This window comes from Phocoena phocoena, chromosome 10, assembly GCF_963924675.1.
Source record: "Phocoena phocoena chromosome 10, mPhoPho1.1, whole genome shotgun sequence".
In the NCBI taxonomy this organism is placed as follows: domain Eukaryota; kingdom Metazoa; phylum Chordata; class Mammalia; order Artiodactyla; family Phocoenidae; genus Phocoena; species Phocoena phocoena.
The window spans coordinates 80,318,459-80,330,256 of record NC_089228.1 but is presented as its reverse complement, the minus strand read 5'-3'; positions in this window follow the sequence as shown (position 1 = coordinate 80,330,256).

The following is an 11,798-nucleotide window of genomic DNA, read 5'->3' as shown; positions in this document are numbered from 1 at the left end:
GATCCAAGTAGCAATTGGTTGATTCTAAATTGAAGCTTTGGGTTCAGCCTTTTTTGTTCTGGATGCAGGTGACTGAGCTGAAAAGTGCAGGCGAGAGGACACCTTGGGGTTTCTCATTTGTATCTTGTGAAATGCATATGAACTTTCTCTGTGAACAAGTCAAAATATTTTTCTAACTGCTCACTCAGTGCCTCCACAGGGGATTGGAAAAACCAAGCTGTTTTATGATGCTTTATTGATAGTAATACTAATGACGTAAACTGGATTTGGCCGACGTGGCTGCTGCTGAGCAAGCAGTGCCCTGTCTTCTGCAGAATGTTACGTACACAGTTAAAAACCACCTGGAAGCATCATCTTAATTCAAGTTCTTAAATACAGAAAACGTTTGGCTTTTTAAAAGCTAGTTTTATGAGCCTCTGTTACTAGAACCGGATTTACTGTTGCTTTGCAGGGCTCCTTCCTTTGTGGTTGGGTTTGTAGAGTCCACTTTTTTAAAAACAGTCCATGGGCTTCCCTGGTGGCGCAGTGGTTGAGAGTCCGCCTGCCGATGCAGAGGACACGGGTTCGTGCCCCGGTCCGGGAGGATCCCACGTGCCGCGGAGCGACTGGGCCCGTGAGCCATGGCCGCTGAGCCTGCGCGTCCCGAGCCTGTGCTCCGCAGCGGGAGAGGCCACAACAGGGAGAGGCCCGCGTACTGCAAAAAAAAAAAAAAAAAAAATGCTTGGACTGTGCTTTTTAAATGCATGCTGTCCTCAAGGATCACTATTGTGTATGTAAGACGAATGCTTCTCTTAGAGGTTCAAAAATTGGTAACTAGACCGAGTTCCTGGGTTTGGGGGGGATATTTGTGGAATGCAGACAATTCCATTTACTAATAACCTGAGAGGAGGAAAAACTCTTAACATAAGTGACCAATTAAATTGCAGCTTATATTCACAAGTCAATTCTTAAGTAGAGGATACACAGAATTTATTATTCATTTTTCTTTTATGACCATTAGCCAGAAATGACTCTTTATACATTTATTCAATGTTTATTCAGCTGTTGGGCTTTCTGTATGATTTATATTTCTGATATATACATAGAGCATTTTGTATTAGACTAAAAAATAAAATCTCTTTTTCCTTCATGACGTTACCCAGTCCTGGCCAGGGTGCAGTTTATATAGGCTGTTCACATAGTCCCTGCTGGTAGGAATGTTAATCAGTGAAAATGTTTTGGAAAGAAATTTTGCCATATATATTATATGAAGACCCTTAGACATGATTGGCCAATTTCCGGGAATGTCATTCAAGGAAGTAATTTAATATACAGCTAAAGTTTTATGTGCAGAGATGGCCATCACAATATTATTTAAGAGTAGTAAAAACTTGGACGTCCCTGGTGGCGCAGTGGTTAACAATCCACCTGCCAGTGCAGGTGACACAGGTTCAAGCCCTGGTCTGGGAAGATCCCACATGCCACAGAGCAACTAAGCCCGAGTGCCACAACTACTAAACCTGCGCTCTAGAACCCGCAAGCCACAACTACTGAGCCTGTGTGCTGCAACTACTGAAGCCCGCACACCTAGAGCCCGCTCCGCAACAAGAGAAGCCACCACAGTGAGAAGCCCGCGCACCGCAACAAAGAGTAGCCCCCTCTCGCCGCAGCTAGAGAAAGCCAGTGTGCAACAACGAAGCCCCAGCGTGGCCAAAAATAAATAAATAAATTTATTAAAAAGAATAGTAAAAACTTGGAAACAGACTAAATGACTAATAATGGGGGAATAATTAAAGCATTTATATAAATGCTCCAAAACTCAGATTAGGTTCATGAAGATAGTAATTGCTGCAGTGTTGAAATGCAAGATTATACAAGTATATGCTTTTTAAAAGCATATAGAATAGTGGAATATATTTTATTTATATATTTATTATATACTAGCATAGCTCTGTGCTAAATGCTGTACACGAACCACTTCATCTGAGTATATAGGTATTATTTTTACTCCCATTTGAAGGGAATATTTCAGGTGAGGCAACTGAGGCTTTCAGAGGTTAACTTGCCCAAGATCACACTGCTTGTAAATGGCAGGAGGAGGGACATGGATTCTGCCACACTCTCAGAGGCTTTTTGTTTTTTACCTTAAAATGAAACCAAAAAAAAAAAACACCTCTTCTATTTTTTCAAGTTCCTGCAATAAACATCCCTTTTTATTTTCAGTGTAACATAGGAACTAGAATGCAGCGGTTAAAAGAGCAGGCTGTGGAGTGGCTCTGCCTGCTATTGGCGTGACCTTGGATAAAGGACTTAGCTGCTGTCTGCCTCAGTGTGCTCACCTGTGAAAAGGGGACGTGTGAAAGGGCTGGTGTGAGGGTCAAGTGAGATCATCCTCGTATATTCACAGCAGAAAGACTGGCGCGTAGTGAGGACTGAGTGTTAGTTGCTCTTGCTATCATCGTGATGCTCTTCAAAGAAAAGGACTTGAAAATAAGAAAAACCATTTGAAACGGTGGCCTGCGCTGTCCTAAGTGGTTTTCAGATTCTCGCAGAGAGATGTTGTGATGGGAGAGTGACTTTGGAAAGCTTTTTCGTGGCAGTCATTAGCAGACCATTTAGTGAAGGGAAATAGCAATTTGCTGAATAATTCAACCCCCTGAAGTGTGTAATTCATGTTGGAGTGTAGCTGGCTTAGTGTTTTCTTAGGACAAGAAGAGCATAAATCCCTAAACAAATGCGTGGCTCAGGTCCTAGCTTAAGCTTGAACTTCTTATACTTAACATTACTCACTCAGTGCACAGTTCATCTTGCAGATTTTTCCCTAGAAGGGAACACATCACTACAGTGAATGTTCACTAATTTGCACTCCAGTAATTCACAGCACATGGCCTGCCTGTTGACTCAGCAGGCACGATGCGTCTATGATGGACAGAATCGGTGGCCAGGCGGCACATTTCTAGATGGTCAGAACCTTCCCTATTCCCTTCTTCCCTCCTACTTGTCCCTGTGCTCCGTGACTCATAGGATAGCACTGCGTGCAGGGTGCAGAGTCAGAACCAGAATTGGGGCTTCCTCCTCTCGCTCCCCTTGCCTTCCTGCCACCCCTCCTGTGGCCCCTGGTTCCCTCCCCTGCCGTGGCCTCACGGTGTCCTCCATCTCCTGTGTGGACTATTGTGGCAGTCTTCTGACTTGACCTTGATATCACTCTCTTTCCAGCCTCCCGCCCACCCTCACTCTCACCCCCCACCCCCAATCTAAAATCAACCAGTAGAGCCCTTAGCTGCTTCTCCAACATGGGTTTTCACTTTTCTCTCCCCCCCACTTTGTCCCGTCCCCCACTGGCAAGCCTTACACGTGACTGTGACCCACCGGTCCCTACGCAGAATCGGTACGTCCTTTGTCGAGGCATCTCCCTCAGCTTGCTAGTTATCATTTCTCCCTAGTGAGACTGACTTCTCCGGAGGCAGGTGTGTGTCCTGTGGCTCTGTGTCCCAGTGCCTCCCACGGTGCGGTGACTGTGCTCCAGGATCATAAAAGCAGCTGCCGCGAATTGAAGTGCCCCTGCATTGCCCCAAGCGTGTCATACCATCTCACAACAACCCCGTGGGGTGTAGGCATCATTACACACGTGTTTAAAGTCCAGGGAACCAGGGTCTGTACAGCTTACCAAAGATCATATTACAGTGTTAAGTGTCAGAGCCCAGAGGGTAGTAGCTCACATTATACATATTACATGAAATTATTTTCGTGTAGAAATAGTGAGAATCTATACTCATAGGCAGCACTTCATTATGAGTTAAGTAGTTTAGGGCCCATCTGGAGATCTGTCAACTACTTATAGCTAGGGTTCTTAATTTGGGGATTGAGGGTCCCTAGGATTTGGGGGAGTTTGTCAATTTTATCCAAATTCTCTGTCATCTGGGGATAGAAAGAGGGTCATCTTCACTTTTTTTTTTTTAACCTTTGCTTTAATCATATTTTTACAATTGGAATGGGATCCCCAAAAGGTCCAGAACTGCTAATTTCACATTATTTCTATGGAAAATAGAATACAGAAAATAGAATTTTCCAAAGGCTAGATGACTAGTTTACAAAGTAACATCTGGAACACAACCCTTTTGTAAAGTAGAGATTATATGTTTTGATAACTTGAGGGAGTAAATGAATGAAAATGATTCACCTTAGAGACTAGGTTTTCTAAAAGTAGCAATTACGGTCATTCCCTTTCCCTCTCAAAACCACCCTTCTGTTATACACTGAACATTTGTGTGCCCTCACCCCCCATTTCATATGCTGAAGCCTTAACTCTCTGTGTGATGATGTTTGGAGGTGAGGCCTTTGGGAAGGGTTAGATGAACCTTGACCTTGGTCTTGCCAGCCCCCAGAACTGTGAGAAATAAATGTCTGTTGTTTAAACCACCTGTCTATAGTATTCTGTTACAGCAGCCCAAGCTGACCAAGACACTCTTCCTTTCCTTCTCCAACCTGAGGGCATATATGAAATTGTTCATGTATATGAAGAAAAGTATTGGGGAAAACCGTAATACATTTTAAACATGTCACTGCTTCTGTAGTCCCGTTAGTTTTCTTCAAGTTAAGTGTGTTTATTTGGTTCTGCCTAGGAATATGTGATAGCTTTTCCAAATCAAAGTAGGATATTATGTATCCTTTTATATCTGTCACCCCCCAATTAAATGTTCTTGTCTTGGAACATTTGTGGGGTTTCTTTGGGGGGGTTATTTATTTTTATCGGAGTATAATTGCTTTACAGTGTTGTTAGTTTCTGTTGTATAGCAAAGTGAATCAGCTATCTGTATACATATCTCCCCTCTTTTTAGGATTTCCTTCCCATTTAGGTCACCACAGAGCATTAAGTAGAGTTCCCTGTGCTATACAGTAGGTTCTCATTGGTTATCCATTTTATACGTAGTTTCGGAACATTTGTGTTTTTAAGTGAGCTAAGAACGTGGGTTCCAGCTGGGTGATAGATTTCTGAGTTTAGGGGGCAGGACCACATTCCCTATCTCTGCCACCTACCGTGATGCCTTAAAACACGTTTGCTGCTCACTAAAGGCATGTTGTTAAACAGTATATGCCGGTTTATATGCCTCAATTCTTTTCCTAAAATTTTCACCTGATAGACTTCTTCAGGAAAGATACCTTACAAGTTCTTTTTTTTTTCACACACGCACACTGTATTTTATTTTTACAAGAGATAAATAGACTGACACCAAGCATTGTAAATGGATGTCCACAACAAAAGCAACGATTGCAATTACCAAACACGAAACACACTCATACTGTGTCATAATATTGACATTCAGTCCGGGAATCCTCCATGGTAACAGCTCCTTTACTTTGCAGTGCCTTACAAGTTCTGTACGTAAATATTTTTGCTCCTCCTAACTGTGTCCTTAATTTTCATTTTCAGATCTGTTAGTGTCTCTCCCTCGGTGATCCAGCTGTAGGTGGGCACCTAATTTTCATGCTAATTTGATCACTGGCTTGCCTCTCTTCGTTTTGTTATGGCAAAATGGCTTTTATGACAGCTTGGAGTTGGATATTGGTACTTGGGGAGAATTGAAATGAAGGGAAACTCTTGTTATCAGCCAGTCAGAATATTCATTTACATTAATGTGACTTGCTAAACTACTTGGAGTTCCACTAAAATGTAATCACTTTAGGGCCTGATTCTCAGCTATTTCACCTTTAATGGTTGTCAAGGGGGTTTTAAACACAGTGGCACAGTTGTTGAAAGTAGCACTAGGTGAAAAGGAGAAAAGCTTTGCTAGGAAGAGATCTAATCTTACTGGAGAATTTTGAGAGAGGGTTACAGAAGTCCCCGCAGCCCTTGCTAGACAGTGTCTGTGCTCTGGGCAGCTGTGGGCGTGGAAGGCTCCTTCCCGTCCTGAGGGCAGCAAGGCCCCCTGCAGGGCACAACTTGTGCCCACACTGCACACACCCAGGAAACCGGAATCACAGAACGGTAGGACTCCTCCACTTTATAAAAGTGCTGCTTCGCCACTTTCCGTTTTTCATTGGATTGACAAGAAAGTGACCCAAAAGGTAGAAGAAAACAGTTTTTATTTTTCATAATGAAGTAAGCTTTTCTTCATATTTTTCATTTATCAAAAAAAATCTAGAATCTGACAACTCAGAACTATTGATGATGCCTAAAGTTTTCTATGTTCTGTGTAGAATAGAAAGCGGCATGGAGATAACGGATGGCAGGAACTTCTTATTTAAACCAGAGAGGCGGAATAGATTTACAGATTTATCCCAATTATCTATGCCTGCTCCATCCATGGTTCTGTAAAATGGGGTTGGTTCAGACTCTGGAACACTTCAAGATCACAGAATGCCCCTGAATCATCAAAGCTTTGATTTTATTCGGGAAGATTTTATTTGATACGTTTAATGATTTTCTTACTCTCTGAAAACTGGCCTATGTGAGAGGTATGGTCCCTTGAAGTCAATCAGAACATTAGGCTGGTCAAACAGTATTCCTGTCGCCTGAGTAGTCTGGGTAAATAAGCGTTTACTGGGAGGCTAAATCAGACAGCTCTGAAAATTAAAGTAGTGAAAACTCTAGCACTTAGGTGAAGGGTTAAGCTTTCATGAATGAGGTTATAGTTCACACTATTCCTTTCCAGCAGAACTCATTAACAGATGCCAAAAAGTCACAACTGTGTGTTAGTGGGAGGTGCAAGGGGGGCGTGAGGAGATTGAATTTTTTAGAAAGTCAAATGCTTAGTCTTGTTTATTGGTTTGTTTTCCACTTCTGTGGATTTTTTTTTAATGTAACTTGTTATTTTGAGATAATTTCAGGTTCATAACTAAGAAATAACACAGAGGTCCCAGATCCCAAGTACCCTTTACCCAGTTCCCCCTCCCTGGTAACATGGTGCAGAGCTGTAGTTTGGTACCACAATGAGGTTGCTGACATTGTTACAGAAAAGATACAGGACGTTTCCATCAGCACATGTTGCCCTTTTATAGCCACATCTGCTTCCCTCCTGCCTTCACTACATCTCTAACCCCTGGTAACTGCTCATCTCTTCTCCATCTCTATAATTTTGTCATTTCAAAAGTGTTATATAAAGGGATTGGCTTTTTTCCACTAAGTCTCATCCAGGTTGTTACATGTATCAGAAATGTGTTCCTTTTGTTGCGGAGAAGTATTCCATGGTGTGGATGTACCACTATTTGTTTAATAATTCACCTGTTGAAGGGTATCTTGGTTGTTTCCAGTTTGGGGCTATAATAGATAAAGGTGCTGTGAATATTCACGTATAGGTTTTTGTGTGCATGTCACTCTTTTCTCTGGAATAAATGCCCAGTAACTTTATTTTAATGATGGCATACTGTTTGTATGCCTGTACCATAATTTGTTTAGCAAGTTACTTTTAGATGGGTATTTTTCTGCTGCTTATATCACTGATGACAATCTTATAATTAAATCTTAATGCACATCTGCGTTTATTTCCTTAGTATAAGGATTTCTACAAGTGAGCTTGAGTGTGCAGAATTTAAAAGCTTTTTTTTAAGTATCTCTCATTTTTTAATGTTTATTTTTAATTTAAGTGCATCTGATTCCAGAGCATTTTCATTACCTCAAAAACCCCATACACCTCAGCAATTACTTCCCATCCTCCCCTCCCCCAGCCCCTGGAAACCACTAATGTACTTTGTGTCTGTATGGATTTGCCTATTCTGGACATTTCCTATAAAATAGAGTCGTGTAATATGTGACCTTTTGTGTCTGACTTCTTTAACGTAGCATAATGTTTCCAAGGTTCATCTATGTTGTAACGTGTATCAGTACTTCATACCTTTTTATGGCTGAAAAACATTCCATTGTGTGGATGTACTACCTTTTATTTATTCATCAGTTGGTGGACATGTGGGTTTTTACCCCCCCCCCCTTTTTTTGGCTAATATAAATAATGCTGCTGTGAATACTTGGGTACAGGCTTTTATTTCTTCTGGGCATATACCTAGGAGTAGAATTGCTGGGTCATATGATAGCTCTGCGTTTCACTTTTTTAGGACCTACCAAACGATTTTCCACAGCAGATGTACCATTTGACAATCCCAAATGATGTATGAGTGTTCCAATTTCTCCATATCCTCACCAACAACTGTGTCTTTCTTTATGATGATAGCATTCCTAGTGGGTGTCATATGGATCTTTCTAAAAGAGAAAGGGCCAGAGCTGTTGGGGTAGCACTACCTTGCTGATAGGTGGCCACCTGACCTACCAGCTACGGAAAGCCCTCGGGCACTGCTAATATGGAGTTTCCCAGTGGTGTCAGTGGGCTGTCTCTGGGCTTCTGTAGAGGAAGAGGAGATTGTAGCCCTGTCTGTGCCTCATGCCAGAGCCCCTGACTTGGATGCAGTTCAGCGAGGGCCCAGGAAGCTGGGCGGGGTGGGGGTTTACCTACTCATCCTTTGGGGACCCAATTGCAGAAACTCTGAGGCTGAAAAATTTCCTTGCTAGCTTTTGTCATAACAGCAATTGTTTTACTCATTCTCAGGGGGGAAAAAAACACCCTTTCTTGGATACTGTGGGTAAAGGCTAGAAAGGCTTGTGGTTTCCATTTTCATAGGTGACATTTCAAAAGTCATTGCAGGGCTTCCCTGGTGGTGCAGTGGTTGAGAGTCCGCCTGCCGATGCAGGGGATGCGGGTTCGTGCCCCGGTCCTGGAGGATCCCACATGCCACGGAGCCGCTGGGCCCGTGAAGCCATGGCCGCTGAGCCTGCGCGTCCGGAGCCTGTGCTCTGCAACGGGAGAGGCCACGACAGTGAGAGGCCCGCGTACAGCAAAAAAAAAAAAAAAAAAAGTCATTGCAGATCACAAGCTGCCAAAATGATAGCTTTAAAATGTACTTAAAAAAAATTTCTGTGTAGTAGTTTGCAGAGAGCACAAGATTTGTACATAGTAGGGTAACTAACTCTTCCCAGTGTGCCTGGGACTTTCCTGACTTTTTTTTTTTCCCTGATATTGAATCCCAGGAAACCAAGTTCCAATAAATCAGGACACTTGGCCACCCTAAGACATATAAACCTGCAGATAACGAAGTGGACCTGCTTGTTGTTTGGCCAGGTTACTTAAAGTCTCTGAACTTTAGTTTCCTCATCCGGAAAATCGGGATAATTCCTTACTGAGTCTTTGAAAATCTGGTATGTAATAGACGCTCAATAAATGTTAGCTCCCTTGTCTTAAGCTTCAGACTAGCAATGAAAGTTATATTCTTTTTATAACCAAATTCTGTATTTTCGATTACAAGCCTTTTCATTTCCTTCCCCGTTCCAATTAAATCAAGGCGGTGTGTGTGTGTTTATTTTTTAGGGCCGTGCTTCTAATTGGTGCCTTGGTTGAGTGTAGTAACCAGCAGGAAAGCCAGCAGGGGAAAGGGGAGTTGGCTTTGAAGAACCCCCTCTAACCGCCCCCAACCTGTTAATTTAGTCTGTTGCTAAGTAACAGATTACTGCAAAATTCAGCAGCTTTAAACAGCAGACATGTATTATCCCACACAGTCCCTGAGGGTCAGGAGACCCAGAGAGGCTTAGCTGGGTGGTCCTGCCTCAGGGTCTGTGCTGAGGTGCCGGTGGGCCTGCAGTCCACTTCCTCACTCACTTGGGTGTTGGCAGAGGCCTTGGTTTCTTTCTGCCTTGGCCCCCCCATAGGATGGCTCACGACAGGGCAGCTGGCGTCCCCTGAAGCTAGTCATGTGAGAAGCATACTGACCATGATGGAAGAAGTCACAGTGGCTTTTATAACCTCATCCCAGAAGTGACACACCATCCCTTTTGCTGTGTTCTACTGGCCCCACACACAGCCCTGGTCCAGTGCAGGAGAGGATCCCTGGGGACCACCTTAGAGGCTGCCTTCCACAGATGCTAAGTTCACATGAAGACACCTCTGTCCTCTAATCCAGGGACTGAAGCCGATAGGAAGTGGCTCAGTGTAGGACTGATAATAACGGGGCCTGAGCCAGAGCCCACCTCTTGGCCAGTGCCCGGATGGATGCTTCCTGTCGTCCACCTTGCCTCCTTCCAAGCAGTACGTCCAGTTGGCTGTGGGCAGGTATGTGCTGTGAGTTCTGGCGTTGGCAGCCACTTGGTGGCACCTCACACGTCCCCAGCTTGGTATGACCAAGCCTGCGGTTACTAAATCCCTCCTGTGTCCCGAGAACAGCTGCTGGGGGTGACACAGAGCAGGATAGACCCTCCCTTGCTGCGCTTTACAGGCCTGGCCTCCATTGACACCTGTCAGCCTGGGAAGTGCTGACAGAGGGTAAGGGGTCCCTCCTTATATTATGTTGTATTCCTTACAACAACATTCCAGAGTGGAGGAAGGGCTTACACTACTTAATGCCTGCTGGCTATCTGTTATATGTGCTATGTAACACTGTGTTTAAAAGGTAGGAGAACTGATCTCTGACTTAATGAGGTTTATTTCAGCTTAAGAGATGATTCCCCGCCCCCCCCCCCACCCCGGCTGATGGAGTTAGAGCAAACAGGGAATTGTAACCTAATTTGTAGGAATGAAAAACATTTTGTCCTTGACCCCTGTCCTAGTCTAGACTCTTGTCATTGTAATACAATACATGGATACTGTCTGCAACAGATTTCATTAGTCCCAAAGCCCAGCTTATGTACACAGCAGTAGTTCCCAAAAAAGCCTGGCTGCCCATCAAAATTACCTGAGGAACTTTTCAAAAAAAAAAAAAAAAAACAAATTTCTCAGCCTCTTGACTACTGAATCAATTTCTAGGAGTAGATCCCAGAAATCTGTTTTTTAAAGCTTCTAGGTGATTGTGAGATGTGGACAGATTGGAAGACCCATTGATGTGAAACTGAAAGACGTGAAGGCATTCATTCATAGTTTCAGCCAGTAATCGGCAGTCTGTCAGGCACAGATCCAGGCTCTGAAGGCACAGATGGGAACATCAGAGGTGCTGCCCTTGAAGGCTTGGAGCTTAATGGGGCTTATGAACAAATGAGCAGATAATTACAGTATAACTGACAATCACAGCACTTTAAACATAAGCCTATAATTTTATCACTGATTGAGATGGTGGAAGTGATGATGGGCGTATGAAAATGAGGCCAAGGAGGATTGCCACCCTTTTCCCACTGACTTCCCAAATAGGTCTTAATATGGAGATTCCTAAGGTCTCTCTTATCAAGCATCATGAGTGAATACAGCTGGTTGGTTTTGGTTTTTGTGTTTTTTCATTTTGTTTGTTTTTGGCTGCATTGGGTCTTCGTTGCTGCGCAGGGCTTTCTCTAGTTGCAGCAAGGGGGGGCTACTCTTCATTGTGGTGCGCGGGCTTCTCATCGCGGTGGCTTCCCTTGTTGCAGAGCGTGGGCTCTAGGCACGTGGGCTTCACTAGTTGCAGCACACGGGCTCAGTAGTTGTGGCACTCAGGCCCTCAAGTAAGCATGCTTCAGTAGTTGCAACGCGTGGGCTATAGGGCACGCGGGCTCAGTTGCTCTGCGGCATGTGGGATCTTCCCGGGCCAGGGATCGAACCCATGTCCCCTGCATTGGCAGGCGGATTCTTAACCACTGCGCCACCAGGGAAGTCCCTACAACTGATCTTTTAAAATTTTAATTGAAGTATAGTTGATTTACAATATTGTATTAGTTTCAGGTGTATAGCAAAGTGATTCAGTTATATATTTTCAGATTATTTGCCATTATAGGTTATTATAAGATATTGAGTATTGTTTCCTGTGCTATATAGTAAATCCTTGTTGCATATCTATTTTACATATAGTAATTTGTATCCGTTAATCCCGTAGTACTC